We start from the raw sequence: 14,113 nt of genomic DNA on the forward strand, positions 1-14,113 counted from the left end.
CTTCCTCTCTGTAAGAGGTACTTTAGAGAAGAGGAGGATACGGAGAGACCAACACAGGGTGAGGACCGGTCCCCTAAAATAGCCCGTTTTTAGCCTTGGCCAGAATCACTGCCTATCAAGCTACTGTTTGATGGGGAAGCAAATGCTCAATATTTTCCTTTCTCTCTCCCTCTCTCTCTCTCTATTTATTTTTTTCCAAGATATGTAAATGACCAGCCTGGGGAGAAAGCTAGAGCATGGAGTTATTTTTTTCCCATTTCTTACAGTCCCCCCACTGACTCTTGGAGAATAGAGGGTGAGAGGTAGGATCATTCCTATTGTTATTTTCGCAGAGACAAAGGCAGGGGGCGGACAACTCGTGCCCATCCTTCCGGCTGGGTGGGCTGGGGGAAGACGCGCTGGCTGGGAGAATGCGTGTTGTTTTGCTCCCAGCCAGCTTCCCCAGGTCCACCCCGCATCCCGCGGGCCCAGCCTCAGGCGCAGGGAGGACGCGGTGAGGCAGCCGCAGGGGCCTCTTCGTCAACGCCTCCGTCACACCCTCACTCACACACACATACACGCGCGCGCACCCGCACCCGCGCGCCTGCATCCCGTGCTGTCTCCCTGGCAGACACACAGGCGCTCTCGAGTTTCTCCTGGCCAGCCCGCAGGGCAGAGACCCCCTAACCCAGCCCCAGTCCGCCCTTGGCCAGCAGCCGCTTCACTCGGGACCGCTCCCTGGAGGCCTCGGTCACAGCCATCTGGCCCCGACCCTTCCGTGACTGCTGCTGCTGCTGTCGCCGGGACGTGGAAGCTGCAAGGGGCACTGGGTCACGACAGACTCACGGTAATGGCACGTTCTATGCTGAGTGCACAATTGGGGGGTGAGGCAGGGCTCCCCCCATTAGACACCCGGGAGCTCGGAGATCCAGAACCAGAGTGGAATTGATGCATGGGTGCTGGGAAGGACTGAGACAGTGTCCTGGGGTGGGAGGAGGAAGGGCCACTCTAACGCCCTGCGAGGGCGAAGCTGGGTGGGCGGGCGACCCTCCAGGCTCTGTGTCCTGCACCTGTGCCCTATCTGCGGCGAGAGGCGGCACATGCCGGGGAAGCACATGGGTGGAAACGTGCCGCCATCCTTGCTTCTTTCCATCGTGGAAACTACCCATGGCATCCGCGGAGACCCGCTCGTTTCCAAGTCGAGTCGGGGGTGGAGGGTGGAGTCCGACTCGGGAAGTCCGAGAGGAAACTTGGGAGGGTCGGGGCGGAGGCTCTCCAGAGGTGAATTGGAAGCGGTTGCTCTTGCGGGTGGGCTATGGGGCGGGGAGAGCAGCTGGCCTCCTTCCCCATTCGCTTTTGGTCCTTTGCAACCGGAGAAGGCGACTCCCGAGGGCAGAGTATTTTCACGTGATCCCAATTCCCTTTTGCCCAAGGCAGCCCGTGATAAGCAGCCCGAAAGTGGGGCCTTTCGCTCGAGTAAGGCACGTGGCTGCTGGAGAAAGCACAGCGGGCGCCTTTCTGCGCATCCAGGAATCTGAGGAGTGTGGCGGTGAGGGTGGTGATGCAGGCATTTTAAGGAGAGGATGCAATGGAGTTGGAAACCCGATCGTTTCTACATTGCGTTCCCTGGGCTGGTCTGAGCAAGGCTCGGGCAGAAAACGAGCTCTAAGTAGGGGAGAGCCTTTCAGTCTTAACTTGCACACCAGCCTTACAGATTTGAATGAATCAAACGCCCGAGGCGTCCCGGGGGCTGATGTGACCCACCCTGTCCCAGAGACTGCAGGGCAGGGAATTCTTTTCCTTTGAGTCGAGAAGCGCCTACTAATGTGCGTTAGCGGACCGTGAAGCCCGCAGGCTGGAGCTTTCTAGTGTCTCGCGTTCCCTTTCCACCATCCACCTCCCCTCTTTGGGAACGGCTGGAGTAAGACCGGGCGGGGTCCGGGCTTGGGCGCGGTGACGTCAGCAGTGTTTGGGTGCTTATGCAAATGAGACTGCGACCGTTTCTGCGGGTCTGTCCGTTCTTCCCACCGGGTCTTAAAGGTGGATTCAGTCTTGTTTCTGCATGGTTTGTGCGGTTACTACCCAAGACGTTTGAGAGCAATGGAGATTTTGCTAATGTGCCGCGTTTGGGCTCCTCATCGCTCTTTCTATAAAAGCCCTTTTAGACCTGCCAATGCCTGGTTGCTTTTCCTGCGTGCAGGGAACAAGTGTGTTGGGGTAACCACCATTCTCTGCCGATGCAGCACCATTGAGCTCCTCACCCCACCCAGACTAGTTATCTGCAAGAGCAAGGCTGAGATAGAGACCGCCTAGTACTGGCCTGGACTGTAGATACTTCCTAAGTTCTTGATGGTGGACTGAATTTTGACGTGCTTTATTCCTCTCACTTTACAATCGGGATATTCGACCCTCAGGATCAGAAGATACTATTTCTGTGGATGTGTTATTGTCTTTTCTGTTCTTATGACCAGTGATCCATATATATTTATTTGAGTAAAATGTATTATCCCACTCAATTTAAAATTGAGTTCACTGACCATTTTCTCTGAGTAAAACTTTAAATGTGTGTGTGTGTGTTTTAGAAAGATAGGAATTAAAGAATTTTGAAACGGTTCATAAGCTTTTCCTTTTCTGATTACATATTATGAAGGCAAAAATTATAATTTCAGTGTTTAACTGAACACTGGTGTTTTAGTGGAATTAAGAAAGGCATTTGTAAATGTTTCTGGGACAAAATTTTTTCTGTTACTCAATTACTAAACAAAAATAGTGGAGAATTTTAAAAATTGTGTAAGTATTTGTGATACAGTCATTGGATAAAATGCCTTGTTTGTCAATTACTGAAACATTTCCAATACATCAGAGTAGTTTCTAAACCTAAACTCTATATTTATGATTATTAATTTCCCAGGGTCACAGTTAAATTTGTACTATGTGTATGTTAGAAGATATGTTTTTCCTGTCATAAAATAAAAGTTGTGTATGAATAGGTATGAACTTTGCATTCCTTTAAAACTCTGGAGTTTATCATCTCAGCAATTAAAAATATCATTGACTTAGAGTGAGAGACCTGAAAGAAACCTTAGTGTTTATCGAAAGCTCTAAAAATTTTAATTTGACTTCTGAATTTCTCAAATTCTTTAGGAGTTTATGTTAATTATTTACTACATAGTATGTATGAGTGGATGTATCATAGATTCCTTTGCAGAGTAGATTTTGGTTTCTGAACAGATGGCATTATTAACAAAAATTCACAGGCATATTTTGACGATGAAAAACCTTGAAGTTTACATAGCACGAATTTTTAGATTTGTTTCTTTCTTTTTTGCCGTAGGGCACATACACTGCTGAAGAGAGACAGAAAGAGGAAAGTGAGAAATCACTCCCCAGGGGGGATGACCAGGCCTTAAACCCTTCTCCATTCTCATCTGGGAATTTTGGGCACACACTAGTATGTTTATAACCCCTGGGTCTTATGTTCAAACTGCATAGTCAGCCGTGTGAGATCCAGTCCCCTTAACCTACATGCCACCAGCTCGCTCTTTAGGTTTATTTCTTATTTGCTTTTACTTTATAACACTACTCTTCTGACTATATTTAGTAAATAATTTTTGATAAATTTTATCTACTCAAATAAGATGTTCTTGATAGGTTTATCTGTTTAAATAATTATATCAATAACTATTATCTCTTTCTCTGTGAACACCAAGCCCTGAAGATAGACTGAATTACAGGTAATTTGAAATAGACAGTATTACATGATACAGGATAGAACAGTTCTCAGCCTTGAAGGTCACTTTATTTTCTTGTCATTAATGCACAAAGGTATGATTTCACATAAGATTGTTGTCTTTTCAGAGAATGCTTACCTTGGGCATTTTTAAACTTCTCAGATTGGCAAAGATTAAGAAAAAAAATGTTTACTTATTGTAAGGTGGGCAGAAGAAAATACACATTCTTACATGTTATTTGTGTAGTGCAAACTAAGACAATTTTTATAGAGCCATTTGGCAATATTTGTCAAAAATTTAAAATCTCATACCTTTTGATCAAGTAGTTCCACTTCTAGGAATTTATTCTCCAGACATATAAATGTAATATATACAAAGTTATTTGCAGAGACATATAGTAGCAAATTATCAGAAATGACATAAATAGATGGCACACACATACCAAGGAATATCACAGTTTGTAAAAAGTGAATCTATTATACTGAGATGAAAAGTTTTTGAAGATTTGTTAAGTGAAAAATCAAGTTGCTGAATTATGTATATAATGATGGTTGTATAAAAAGAAGCAAGTGGGGGGGGAGAGAAAACATATTAACCTAAATGGATACAATGTGGAAGACTTTACTTACAGGGAGTAGAGGTGGTACCGGAAAGACAGGAGAGGAAAATATTTTTCACTATGTGCTCATCAGTACCATATTATTGTGTTTTTCATTTTCATAAATATAATTTTAAAGTGTTCTAAAGTGAAAACAACAGGAAATGAACAATTCTTTGTAAAGCAATAAATAGTTAGGCATCAGATGTCATCATATTAGTAAGGTATGAAAAGCCATAGAATCCAGGATTTTTGTTATTGTTTCTGATTTTATAAGACAGTTTCCTCTTTCAACAATTTTAATATTGTTACATCTTTCAGTTTCTGTCATGAAGTATAGACATTAGTTATATATATATATATATTTTTTTTTTTTGAGAGGTTTTCGCTATAGGGCGCATGCACTCGTCAGACAGACAGAGAAACATAGAGACAGAAAGCGAGAAATCACCCCCCCCCCCAGGGGGGGTGGTCATGCCGCAATCCCTTCTCCTCCATTCTCCTCTCAGGATCTTGGGCACGCACGCACAAGCGCCCGGTGTGAGTTTTAAGCCACTGGGTCCGGGATGCGAACCGCGGTGGACTACGTGGGAGTCCAGCAACATAGCCATTATGCTAACTGCTGGTTCCTGACATTAGCTATATTTTAAGCAGGACATACAATACCTGTTTTTTGTAGTGTAGCTTGTTTTGCTTAGCATTAAATCCTCTATTCATCCACTTTGTAGCAAATGTCAGGATCTCATTTTTTTTCTGACTGAGTAGTATTCCATAGTGTATATGTGCCACAGTTTTTCAATCTAGTCTTCACTTCTTGGGCATTTAAATTGAGTCTGTGTCTTAATTGTGAATAATGCTCCAATAAACATAAAAGTGTAAGTATCAGATTGAGTGTTTACCTCTCCTTTGGGTAAATACTCAGGAGTGGTATTACCGGGTCATATGGTAGTTCTATTTGTAGATTTTTGAAGTACCACCATATTGTTTTCCACAGTGGTTGAACTAATCTGCATTCCCACTAACGTGTAGGAGGATTTCCTGTTCGCCACAACTTTGCCACAGTTGTTCTTTATTTTTCTGATTGTAGCCATTCTGACTGGGATTAACTGGCATCTCATTATGGTTTTGATTTGTATTTTCCTTATAATGAAAGATGTTGGGCATTTTTTCATATGCTTTTTGGCCATTCATATATCTTCTTTGGAGAGTTGTTTATTAACTATTTTTCAATTGGGTTGTTATTTATTTATTTATTTTGCAGGTAATCAGTTCCCTATATATTCTGGTTACCACTGTTTATCTGAACCATAGTTTGCAAATATTTTCTCCCATTCTGAGGAGTGTTTCTTCATTCTGATTATTTCCTTTGCTGTGCAGAAGTGTTTTACCCTGATGTAGTCCCACTTCTCCAATTTTGGGATTATTGCCTATGCTATTGGGGTATTATTTAAGATATCTTTACCTATGTTAGTGTCTTCAAGAGTTTTCCCTGTGTGTTCCACCAATAGTTTTATGGTTTGAGGTCTTATGTTTAGATCTTTGATCCATTTTGATTTGATTTTTGTTAATGGTGAGAGAGGGGTCTAGTTTTATTTTTCTGCAGCTGAAGTTCTTCCAAGATTTTTAATTTTAATTTTGAGAATAATATAAGGACACACTTGGTTAAGAAATAGTGCAGAGTTCTTGTGAGATTTTAACAAAGTTTTCTATAAATGTAACATTTTGCAAAAACTATACTATTGATGAACGTCATAATCAGTATATTGATATTATTACAGAATAGTTCTATCACATAAGAAATCCTCTATGTTGTCCTTTTAAAACCACAGCCACTTTACTCCTTCCCACAGCCTCTCTTAAACTCTACTAATCTGTTTTCCGTAGCAACTTTTAATCTGTTCATTTTTACTATTTAGTCATTTCAAGAATGTTTTATAAGTGAAATTATACAGTCTTTAAAAATTGGCGTTTTTTACTCGGCATAATACTGTATAGGTTCATTCAAGTTGCTGTTTGTTTCAGTAGTTTGTTTTTACTGCTGAATAATATTCCATAGTATGGAAGTAACAGAGTTAAACCACTCACCCATTGCATGACATCTGAGCTACTTCCAGTTTAGGGTTATCGTGAGTGAAGTTACTTTGGACACTTCTGTATAGGTTGTTATGGAACACAGATTCATTTATCTGGGATAAATGCCCAGGAATGAAAAAGTTATACGGTAGTTGCATGCTTAGTTTTTTTTTTTTTCTTTAAGAAACTCCCAGTTTTTCAGAATGGTTGTGTCATTATACTTTTTTACCAGCAATAAACACATGATCCATTTTCTATGCATTCTTGCCAGAATTTGGTTGTCACTATATTTTAGCTATTCTGAGAGGTAAATTGTGACATCTCATTGTGGTTTTAACTTGCATTTCCCTAATGGCTAATAATATTAAACCTAATTTTGTGTGCTGATTTACCATGCATACATAATATTAAGTTAAATGTCCCCATATCCCCTTTTCCTATTTTTCAATTTTATTTTTAATGGTTGAGTTTTAAGAGTCTTTATTTTTCAATAGTTAACATTTCTTTATAATCCTAAATGCTGGCCCTTTCTTCGCTATGTGATCTTCAAATAATTTCTCCCAGTCTAGCTTGTTTTCTTGAATGGGACCTTTCTCAGAGAAGAAAGGTTTTAATTTTGATTTAATCAGTTTTTGGTTTGGTGAATCCTACTTTTGGTGTCATGTCTAAGAACTCTTTGCTTTGCTCTAGATCTCAAAGATTTTCTCCAATGATTTTGTTTTTTTAAACTTATAGTTTTATGTTTTACGTTGAAGCCTGTGATCCCATTTTAGTTAATTTTTGTATAAGGCATGGTATTATTTATTTATTTATTTAAATTATTTCATTTAATCGTTCATTTATTTTAATTTGACCAGACCACATACACACACACACACACACACACACACACACACACAGAGAGAGAGAGAGAGAGAGAGAGAGAGAGAGAGTAAAAGAGAGAGAAAGTGAGAAAGCAAGCCACCAGATCTGGGACTCGAACCATGGTCGGCCATGTGGGAGTGTCCAGTGCCTTAACCACCTACCACCTGTTGGTTCCGTAATGCACGGTTTTAGATCAAGGTTATATTTTTGTCTAGGCATGTCCAGTTGTTTCACCATTGTTGAAAAGACTATTTTTTCCTTCATTGAAATATTTTTGGTTTTGTTTTTATTTTTAACCTTCATCCAAAAATCAGTGGTGCATATTTGTATTCATTTTTTTCTGAGCTGTATCTTCTTTTCCCTTGACTTATATTTAATCTTCCTGCGAGCCTATACAGTCTTTATTACTGAGGACATGTAATATATGTCATGAAATCAATTAGAATTATTCTTCCTCCTTTATTCTTCTATTTTAAAATTGTTGTTGCTATTCTAGTATTCTTTTTTATTTATTTTTTGGGGGGGTATTTTTACATATATTTTAGAATACTCTTTTCCATACAAAAATTTTTGCTGAGATTTTTATAGAGATTGCCTTAAACCCATATACCCATTTAGGGAGAATTGACACATTTACTATGTTGAGTCTTCCACCCCGTGAACATGAAATTTTGTCCATGTATTTAGATCATACTTAACTTATTTTATCAGCACTTGCACTTTTAACAAAGAAGTACTGTCTGTGTTTTACTACATTTTCATGTAAACATTTCTTTCTCTCTCTTTTTTTAAAAATTATATATGCTATTGTATTTTCAATTTCCATGTCAACTTGTTCATTATCAACATATAGAAACATATGATTAGTGTGTGTTTCTTTCCTATCCTTTGACTTTGTTGAACTCATTTATTTTGGAACAAATTTTTGTGAATTCTTTAGGATTTTCAACATACATAATCATAATGTCTGAAAATATGGAAAGTTTTCTTTTTTCCTTTCGGATACAGACACTTTACATTTTCTTTCTCTTGCCTTATTTCCAATACTATATGAATGAAAGTGTTAAAGTGAACATTTTGATCTTGTTTTTTTGTCTTAGGGGGCAATAATTTAGTCTTTCACCAGTAAAGGTAATATGAACAGTATGTATTTTTTAAATGCTTTTTATCAAGTTGAGAAAGTTCTCTTCTGTATATAAATTTGTAAACACTTTTTAGTTATTAATGGAATTTGAATTTTCTCAAATGCCCTTCATCAGTTAATATGGCCATGTGAATTTTTTTAGCCTGTTTTATGGTATATATTGATTTAAAAAATATGGTCATAGTGTATAATTTTTCTCATATATTGCTGATAAGATTTTTAATATTGTATGAAGCAATATTATGTTTATATTCATTATGAAAATTGATCTGTCGTTTTATTTTTTGGTACTATCTTTGATTTTGGTATCATAAAATTAGTTGTATTCTAATATCTATTGTGTAGAGACTGCAAAGTTATGATTCACTTTTGAAAGTTTGGAAGGGTTATTCTGTGAAACCTCAGTCTGAAAATTTCTTTTGTATGAATTCTGAAATTAGGCATTCAAGTTTCTTAGTATAAAACTATTAAATTAACTGTTTAATATTGGGTCAGTTGTGGTAGTTTATGTCTGTAAAGAACTTGAGCATTACCTCAAATTATCTGTTTTATGTATGTAGAGTTTTTGCTGGTATTCCTTTATGATCATTTTGAGGTCTGGAGATTTTGCAATGATAATTATTGTTTTATATCTGATATTCAAGATGTCTTAAACATGAGATCGACTGCATGAAATTTTATGAAAGACTGACTACATGTGGGGTTGAGAATTAAAACTTATTTTATGATTAAAAGAAGATCACAGTGTGAATTTCAAAACCTAAATCATACCTCTTATGTATAGGTCTAGCTTTCTTGTGAACAGTTTCTTGGATGATATTTCGAATTTCAGTAAACTATTTATTCATACTTTCAGTTAAATCTAGTAAATATTTAACTTGCCATCCCCATAGGCAAATATTATCTATGCTACACAACAGGCCAATAAAAACACAGTGGCTCAAAATAATCATTATTATTTCTCATTAATCTTTGGAGTAGCTGGGCTCAGTTGGGTGGCTCATCTGTTTTAATCAGTGTTAGTTGGCAGTTCAACTGGGGCTAAATTATCAATGCCTTTTTTCTCTTGCCTGAAGCTTCAGCCTGGGGGTCTGGATATACAGAATTGCGAGAAATTGTTAACATTCATTTTTGCAAACTTATTAAAGAAAATAACTATAAAATATACTTAATACTGTACAAAGATGTAAGACACGTTGTGTCATATTAGCATAAGGCATGATAATACAAATATATGTAATAAATAAGTATAAATAATAGTATGTGCCATGGTAGGGCACTTTCTAATCCACTTTCTAGTCCCTGACACCTAAAATATATACTTAATTTGGAAAAAGGGTCTTTCCAGAGATAATCGTTAAGATGAAAACATTATCCTAGAATATTCATATGGGTTCTACATGCCAACACAGTGCCCTGTGAAAAAGGCACAGGGAGATTATCCACACAGAGAAAAGGCAGTATGACTACAGAGACAGAGATTGGAGTGTTGTGGTCACAATCAAGAAATGTCAGCAGCCACCAGATGCTGGTGTCCAGACTTTCCCCAAGAGTCTTCTGAAGACATATGAACCAGCCAGCCCCTTGATTTTTGGCTCATTAGCACTTATTTTAAACCTCTAACTTACAGAGCTATTGAAAAATACATTTCTATTGTTTTAAGCCATGAGATTTAAAATAATTTGTTACAGCAGCCTCAGGAAATGAATACAGTGCCTAAGTTGGAGGTGTTGTATTTCTTTTTTTAGACTGGCCCCACGGCCTGGTGGCTAGAGGAGCCAGATCCCACAGGTCAACCTTATGGTTCAAATCCCAGCCTCAGAGACTTTAAAACAATGCTAGGCACAAGTGTGTGCACGCCCAAAGTGGAGAAACAGAGAAGGGATTGTGATGTGACCATATCCTGTTAGGGGGATGGTGCTTTTCCCCTCTTTCTATCTGTCTCTCTCTCTCTGTCTTTCTCTGAATAGTACACATGCCCTTTGGCAATTAATAAAAAAAATTGAAAGAAAAAAATATTTAAAGGACTTTAAAATAGTTTTAGTCAAGGTTTAAAATCTGTCATTATTAGACCAGCTAGTGGCATGGAAGTTAAGGTACTGGATCCCACGTGGTTGACATCATGGTTTGAGTCCTTGACAGGGCAAATTGAGAATCACGTTGGGCACATGTGTATGCGTGCCCAAAATCCTGAGAGGAAGATGGAGGAGAAGGGGATTGCAGCATGACCGTCACCCCTGGGGAGAGGAATGACTTCTAACTTTCCTTCTCTCTCTCTGTCCCTGGGGAGCACATGCACCTTATAGCAAAAACTAAAAACAAAAACATCCTGTCATTATTTCATAAAGGTCAACAAAAATTTACTCAATTTATTGGAATTACTCTATGAGTATAACTGATTTTGAAATAATTGCAAGGTCACAGGAAGATGCAAAGGGTGGTTTTTGTGTACCATTCATCTAAGTCTTCCCCATCTAAACATCTGTGTGAAATATAATATAAAAGCTAAACCAGCATATTGACATTAATATAATCTGTAGAGTTTTTTCAGATTGTGCAATTAGTTCTCTGCATTTCGGTGTATGTGCATGTATGCATAGCACTATGAAATTTTAAAATTCATTATTTTGGTATTTCATCAAATCTCTTCTTCCTTTTATAATTATTCTATAACTATAAAATTCTGATATTGTGCCAGTTTTTCTTGAATGTTGTAATATGCTCAACATTTTGACTTTAATTAGATACTCTTCATTTTATATTCTATATAGTAGAAATAGAAAATATATTTCATTTGAATCCACAATGAATTTAATATTTAATGTTCAGATTGGTTTATACTTAAAACGTTCAGGCTGGCCCTGTGGTATAGTGGTTAAAGAAGCTGGAACCCACATAGTTGACCACAGTTCGAATTTTAGCCCTGGCAGCTTGGAAGACATACCAGGCTTATGGGCATGTGTGCCCAAATTCTGAACAGGATAAAGACATGGATGAGAAAGGATTGTATCATGACCACGCCCCATTGAGGAATGCTTTATCTCTCTGTCTTTTCTGTCTGTCTGGTAAGCGCACACACCTTTTGGCAATAACAAGTAAGAAAGGGAGAACTTTTCTTCAGTAAAAGTTAAGTTTGTCAAAGTCAGGTAGATCATTTACTGGTATGCTACTGCTTTATTATGGAATCTTAACCTGTGCAAATTCCAGTAATCCATTGTGGGCAAGTCTGTTTGAGTCATTTCTCATCTCTAAGATGCAAGTTTCTGCATGCTACTTTATATCTTTGCATATTTTCATGGGAAATGTTAACCAAAATTAAATATAACATGTTTCAAAAGAAGTTTTAACAATAATTTTGGAGCTCCAAAGTTTTGACAAAATCGAACAAGAATTGCCCAAAGCGTTCAGTTAAATTAATGAAATATTAGCAAGACTGGTCAAGACAAAAGCCAAGAAAAGACCTATTATCCATATCAGGAATAAACACAGCAAATGAGCATAAATCCTACAGATATTAAAAACAACTGCAGAACATTGTGAATGTTTTATGACAATAAAGTTGATAATTTACATGAAACAAACATTCCTTTGTAAAGATTACTCACTGTTTATAGACAAGATAAAAAGTGGTTGAATATCAATGAATGAAATTAAAATTTTTATGATTTTTTTTTCAGACAGTCTTTCTGCTGCTTTCCTTTGCTGAGAGGAAGATGGAGGAGAAGGGGATTGCAGCATGACCGTCACCCCTGGGGAGAGGAATGACTTCTAACTTTCCTTCTCTCTCTCTGTCCCTGGGGAGCACATGCACCTTATAGCAAAAACTAAAAACAAAAACATCCTGTCATTATTTCATAAAGGTCAACAAAAATTTACTCAATTTATTGGAATTACTCTATGAGTATAACTGATTTTGAAATAATTGCAAGGTCACAGGAAGATGCAAAGGGTGGTTTTTGTGTACCATTCATCTAAGTCTTCCCCATCTAAACATCTGTGTGAAATATAATATAAAAGCTAAACCAGCATATTGACATTAATATAATCTGTAGAGTTTTTTCAGATTGTGCAATTAGTTCTCTGCATTTCGGTGTATGTGCATGTATGCATAGCACTATGAAATTTTAAAATTCATTATTTTGGTATTTCATCAAATCTCTTCTTCCTTTTATAATTATTCTATAACTATAAAATTCTGATATTGTGCCAGTTTTTCTTGAATGTTGTAATATGCTCAACATTTTGACTTTAATTAGATACTCTTCATTTTATATTCTATATAGTAGAAATAGAAAATATATTTCATTTGAATCCACAATGAATTTAATATTTAATGTTCAGATTGGTTTATACTTAAAACGTTCAGGCTGGCCCTGTGGTATAGTGGTTAAAGAAGCTGGAACCCACATAGTTGACCACAGTTCGAATTTTAGCCCTGGCAGCTTGGAAGACATACCAGGCTTATGGGCATGTGTGCCCAAATTCTGAACAGGATAAAGACATGGATGAGAAAGGATTGTATCATGACCACGCCCCATTGAGGAATGCTTTATCTCTCTGTCTTTTCTGTCTGTCTGGTAAGCGCACACACCTTTTGGCAATAACAAGTAAGAAAGGGAGAACTTTTCTTCAGTAAAAGTTAAGTTTGTCAAAGTCAGGTAGATCATTTACTGGTATGCTACTGCTTTATTATGGAATCTTAACCTGTGCAAATTCCAGTAATCCATTGTGGGCAAGTCTGTTTGAGTCATTTCTCATCTCTAAGATGCAAGTTTCTGCATGCTACTTTATATCTTTGCATATTTTCATGGGAAATGTTAACCAAAATTAAATATAACATGTTTCAAAAGAAGTTTTAACAATAATTTTGGAGCTCCAAAGTTTTGACAAAATCGAACAAGAATTGCCCAAAGCGTTCAGTTAAATTAATGAAATATTAGCAAGACTGGTCAAGACAAAAGCCAAGAAAAGACCTATTATCCATATCAGGAATAAACACAGCAAATGAGCATAAATCCTACAGATATTAAAAACAACTGCAGAACATTGTGAATGTTTTATGACAATAAAGTTGATAATTTACATGAAACAAACATTCCTTTGTAAAGATTACTCACTGTTTATAGACAAGATAAAAAGTGGTTGAATATCAATGAATGAAATTAAAATTTTTATGATTTTTTTTTCAGACAGTCTTTCTGCTGCTTTCCTTTGGCCTTCAGTGTCCCCAAGTTGTTGGGATTATAGGTGCACAATTCTGTGCTTGGCCTTTAGGTTCCGCTGGAAATTAAACCCAAGCCTCCCATGTGGTCCTAACCCGTGGAGCATAGAGTATTTCAGTACTGCATGCCACCGGGTTTGGACCAGAAGTTGAATTTTTAATTAGAAAAATTCCAAAAAAGTAGACTCCAGACCCAGATGGCTTTATTGGTAAGGGCTACCAAACATCTAAAAGAGAAACAGGACTAAGACTTTATATATTCTCCCAGAAAATAAAGAAGAGCTCATTTCAAAGCTCCTTTTAGGTCCACCAAAACCAGAAAAGCAAAATAGAAGAAAAGCAATATGGACCTACATTTACCTAAATGTAGTTGGAAAAATAATATATATGAGCAAGTTTATTCCAGTGAGATATTAAAACTAGTTACATATCATGACTAAATGGGGTTTATCTCATAGTGAAAGATGAAGATGTAAAACCAATGTGATATTCTATATTTAAAG

The 14,113-nt window shown here is 37.4% G+C and overlaps 1 protein-coding gene across 1 annotated transcript in view; it reads left to right on the plus strand.

Moving 5' to 3' along the window:
- The first annotated feature begins 552 nt into the window (after nucleotides 1–552).
- SLC6A15 (solute carrier family 6 member 15) overlaps nucleotides 553–14,113 on the plus strand; it is a 60,268-nt gene continuing 46,707 nt past the window's right edge. Inside the window, exon 1 of the mRNA XM_006169614.3 lies at nucleotides 553–826. The gene's annotated coding sequence lies outside the window, so the exon portion shown is untranslated. The remainder of the gene's footprint in view (nucleotides 827–14,113) is intronic.

Source organism: Tupaia chinensis, unplaced genomic scaffold (genome assembly GCF_000334495.1).
Source record: "Tupaia chinensis unplaced genomic scaffold, TupChi_1.0 Scaffold147312_1, whole genome shotgun sequence".
Classification (NCBI taxonomy): Eukaryota; Metazoa; Chordata; class Mammalia; order Scandentia; family Tupaiidae; genus Tupaia; species Tupaia belangeri.